This window comes from Liolophura sinensis, chromosome 6 (assembly GCF_032854445.1).
Source record: "Liolophura sinensis isolate JHLJ2023 chromosome 6, CUHK_Ljap_v2, whole genome shotgun sequence".
Lineage (NCBI taxonomy): Eukaryota > Metazoa > Mollusca > Polyplacophora > Chitonida > Chitonidae > Liolophura > Liolophura sinensis.
This window is the reverse complement of record NC_088300.1, coordinates 66913276-66918757: the sequence shown is the minus strand read 5'-3', so window position 1 is coordinate 66918757 and position 5482 is coordinate 66913276.

The following is a 5482-nucleotide window of genomic DNA, read 5'->3' as shown; positions in this document are numbered from 1 at the left end:
TCGCATGATAGATAGATAGATATATTTATTTATTTATTTATTTGACTGGTGTTTTACGCCGTACTCAAGAAAATTTCACTGGTGAGAGGCTCGTGCATGGGGCATTGCGCCGAGCTGGCGTGCTAGCTCTCTCGACCACGGAGGCCTACGTGATACATATATGTCTATAAATGTGTCTGACTACAAACAGGTTGAACAATGACCTTCGTTGCACGCAACCAATAGAACACATACCGTTTAATTATTTTGTTAAGTTGTATCAGAGCAGACTGTGTATGCATTTATTATTACTCCAAAGACTAGAGGCTTGCGTTTTGTAAATATTTATGGTATTGTACAGTATTTCGGGGAATACTTTTCTCCCATTGCAATCCGCATGAAGAGGACTGCAGAGGATTGTTCTACTCTCACGCAGCTACAAATATGATTCAATTTCCGCTTGTGAAACTGCCAAAACGACAAGAGTCGGTGCTGCTGATCAGTTATACATGAGTACAGTCAGAAATATCATCGATGTCGATTAACTGTCGAAACAAACATTTACAGACGTAGGCCCCTATACACCGTCTCTGTGGTGACCTATATTATAGTGCTGTGCAATTTCATTTGAATTCTGTGCGTGTTTTCTATACGTATACATGGTAGTAGAAAGACCACTTGTAAAACAGCTTATTGTTTTACGGACTTTCGTTTTGCTTCACATTTTGGGTTTTTGGCCGTTTTCCAAGTTATAGTCTCGTTCTTTCACCCTTTTTTTAAATGTTGGGAAGGTGAGAAAAGTTACTTTTGTCTTTTCGTCCTTTTTGTTAAATTGTGATATAAAATGCAAGTGGTCGCATTGGGCTACCATACACAGTGTAATGATGCGTCAGAGTGAATCTCCAGCCGCCAGGCAACACGCCAACCGCACGTCAGATAAGACCTGAATCTGAGATCTGTTTCGTTCTTCCAAGCTCAGCTTTCAGAAATACAGATCTGTGCTCTTCCACTTACTAACCTGTAACTCGGTCTTTTCGGGTGTGCTGCCCCAAGTATGTCAAAACCATACCGGTAGACTACAAAAAGCCTAAAAAAAAGTTTCCTTTGATCCTGTGGTGATTTTGACATCATATTACCTATTTTTTCTTTAATAAGCTAAGCTGGGAACATGTTCAACGGACCTCAGAGATAGCTCATACCTAAACAGTACAAACGGACGAGACTTCCAACTATGTATGTGTGTGCTTGGGGTTTAACGTCGTACTCAACAATTTTTCAGTCATATGACGACGAAGGAATCCTTAGGGTGCATGTACGTGTAATGTGCCTCCTTGTTGCAGGACGGATTTCCACCGCTCTTTTATTTAGTGCTGCTTCACTGAGACGACTTACCGAAGACAAGTAAGCTGCCTCGCACGAGCCATTATACTGATACGGGTCAACCAGCCGTTGGACTATCCACTTCATGCTGAAGGCCAAGTGAGGAAGTTACAACTTCCTCTTTTAAAGTCTTAGGTGTGACTCGATCAAGGATTGATCCTGGATCTACCGGTCCCGAAGCGGACGCTCTACCAACTGTGAACTATATATGTGTGCTTGGGGTTTCACGTCGTACTTAACAATTTTTCAGTCATATCACGACGAGGATGTACTTGTTATGCATGTGTACATGTAATGTGTTTATGTACACATCACACAGTCACATTATACTGACACCATAACAAGTCCTTTTTCCTTGCTCTAACCTATCAGTGCTGAGCGCCAAGCAAAGGCAGTAAGTCTTTGGTATGACCAAAGGTCTCCCGACTTCGAGGCAAACAATCAAACCATTAGGCCACCGAGGCTTGGCCATTGTATAAGTGAAATATTTTTGAGTATGGGGATGAATAACAAAGAAAACAGTCGTGGTCTACCGCATAATTATTGCATAAATTTGCTGTTTTCCCCAAGCTTTGTTGTCTTAGTGGTTGATGAGAAGGATACAGATCCTTTTCTTTATGAAGGTTTATTTCACCAGTCTTTTATCCAACCCTTTAATACGCTCAAATGACCAGGAAGAGGTGCAGTTGATTTACAAACAATATATATTAATACCTAGACGTAACACTATGCACATAAATGTCGGCCAAACTTGAAAATTGAAATGTCAGTCCTAGAAGCGGGTCTATATGGTAAACCATCTATTGAAAATAAACCATATACAAGGAAGAGTTTATCCAGGCGCGGTCATTTTTCCATTATTATTGGAGAATTGAGTGAAATGTTACGTCAATTCTCTGAATGACTGGAAAGAACAGACCACATGGGAAGAATGAACTATGCATGAATGAACCTGCATCGAGCCCACCAGGTTCCAGCACAACATACCAGGTGGGTGAAAGGTGTGTATACACATCGGGCCCATGTTGGACCTACGTGGGGCCGTTTTGGACATGCGTCGGGCCCACGTAGGGCCAACTTAATTAATGTGGGGATGAGTGGTGGGCCTACTATTGCACGTCCCACGTGGGCACTGCCAGGGTTGGTTGAACTTCCCATGTTGGTTCCTCCAATTCATTTGGCAGCTCTAATGTTGGCTATGCACTAATTTACAGAGTCTCCCATTAGATAACACTGATATCTTATGTGTTATCCGTAAAAATTTCGCTTACCAAGAGAGAGAAACCGGAGAAGCGACGACAGTGTGATAGCTGACAAATGGTCATACCTAACCGGTGAAATACGGCCTCTTGTCAATTTACCTCAGTCAGGGTTTCATTCTAACTGTTCATATGAATGCATAAATAATAACAAATTACACCCCCCCCTAGTTGAGGTTTGCTTGTATTTTGTTAAATGGATTTGCCACATACATGGAATTAAACACATGTTGAACTGCACAATACCGTACTCGCACACAAAACATTATTCTTGCTAGAATGTATTCTGTTATTGTAGCAAATTGTTCTGTTAACTACAACACACATATTCTATTAATTTAACATAAAGATTCTATAGACTAACAGGATATTATGTTGAATGTGACAGTTCACCGATTATAGCAACAGAATACATTCAGATCATTCAGACAACAGACTTTCCGTTAAAATGAACAGATTGATTTTTTGAGTGCAGTCGGCCGAATACATTTTGTAACCAATATTCTTGTTTTCCTATTAGCGACAGGTATCAGACATACGTGTATTCTTGCACAGTTACACCATAAGGCTTTACAACGATTTCTGTTTGTGTAATACATTATACCTTTTAGCCAGTGAACATATAATAAACAAATTTAAACCTTGGAGATACCTTGAGCTCTTTGAGTTGAAGGCAACTGAAGCCTTGCAGGTTATAACGCTCTGCATGTTGTTGATGGGCTGCTCACCAGCTGGGTAGGAAATAGAGATTGTGGCGGAATCTGGAACGTTGAATCATGCGAATCAAACTTTAAAACATTGGAGTGCGTAAAATATCAATCAAATAAATAAATACATAAATAAATAAATAAGGAAAAAAGATTAGATCATGTATAAAGTTGTAGCAATTTTCAGGACTAAAGTATTCTACAATATCGTACATGAATTTTTTTTTTGTTTTTTGAGAATGCCTCAAGAAATAAACGCCTTTTTAGCAAGCCGAATAAACGCTTGTCACAGCAGTAAGTTTAACTAAATTATTTGTTTAAAAAAAAAAAGAGAAACTGCCAGTACTTACCGACTCTTTCTTTGATTCTTACTTGGCACATAATCTGCAAAAGTTTGTACATCACCCTCTTCTGCTTTCTGGCAGCAATGATTGGTTCAAGGTTATCTACAATTAAAAGCATGTAACTGTGAAAGTTGATTTAAAATAATAAAAAAAAATTAAACTTCTAATTTGGGTAGAAGTCATTCAAATTTGCCTGTCTCTGACCTGAATGCTAAGAATTATCACAGTTTAATTTTCAACTTTGGCGTCAGTGTATACAAGTATCATTTGACAGACACTTAATGGCGTCAGTGTATACCAGTATCTTTTGACAGACACTTAATGGCGTCAGTGTATACCAGTACCTTTTGACAGACACTTAATGGCATCAGTGTATACCAGTATCATTTGACAGACACTTAATGGCATCAGTGTATACCAGTATCATTTGACAGACACTTAATGACAACAGTGTATACCAGTATCATTTGACAGACACTTAATGGCGTCAGTGTATACCAGTATCATTTGACAGACACTTAATGGCGTCAGTGTATACCAGTATCATTTGACAGACACTTAATGGAGTTAATGTTGTTTCTCCTTTCATCCAACCTCCACGAGAAGAGCTGGTTTTAAAAAATGTATAAATTGGAATTTCAAACATTTACTGTAATACACAATGGTATATTGACCTTCCACCCGACATGCACTTAATTGTTTCCAAAATCATTTCACATTTAACGTGGCATGGACTGAACATCTGCATTTTTTATCATTGGAACAGTTAATTACTTAGACTGCTTTATAAAACTCTTATTTACAGCTTTATAGTACCGTATTATCTCTCCATGCGTGAAATTTGTGTGCAAAAAGGGGGTAAAACCGAGCACGTAGGCTAAGCGTTTGAAGAACCTAAAAGAAGACAGAAAGTTATTAATAATTATTTTATTTGATCGTTAATAAAAATTATCATATTAGGCGAGCTCACTTGTATGGTCGTAAAAAATATCTGTTCCTTCGCGAAAAGTGTGAGAGAAAATAATGCACTGATGCACAATGTAAAAAAGGAAAAATAATTTAGAACCACTCACTTGTTCTAACGAGGTCAAACTGTAGATTCACGGCTTCTAAGTAGCCACCACGAATGTCTTTCAGCATCTTCTTCAGTACAGAGCACTATTCAACATGACAATGTTTGTAACCTCTATGTGTAGGGTAAATGACCAAAGCCTTCGTGGGAAGGTCTCCCATCAACCTGCGGATGGTCGTGGGTTTCCCACAGGTTCTGCCAAGTTTCCTCCCATCATAACCCTGGCCACCATGGTATAAGTGAAATACTCTTGAGTACGGTTAAAACAACAAATAAATAAATAAATAATAGGTTAAATGAATGAAATCCCTATTTCTGTAATAGCATAAGTCATTTAAACACTTATAGTGGCCTATAATTGGTTTAAATTATAAATGTCTAGCTCCCATAGTTTTAGATTTATAGGCCATTGAAATTACTTCCAGTATGGAATCCTAAATTTAAATGTAGGCCAGACCAGAGTCAAAGCAATTTAGAAAGAGCGGTTTAATTTCCCGTCCTTAGTTTGCGTACACTGCATGGATGGTAATAAAAGTGTTTATACGGTAAGAAGTAAGAAAGAAGTTATGGATGGAGAAAATCATTTTTCTTGCGTTATAGACTCGCAGAATTTAAGACTGTATTTATCGGTACTTCTTCTTCAGATTCCTTGGGAGGAAGTATATTTAGAACTATCTCCCCTGCACTTAGCCTCTCTAGCGCAGAAGGTCAAGATGGTGTTTCACATGTGCCTGACAACAA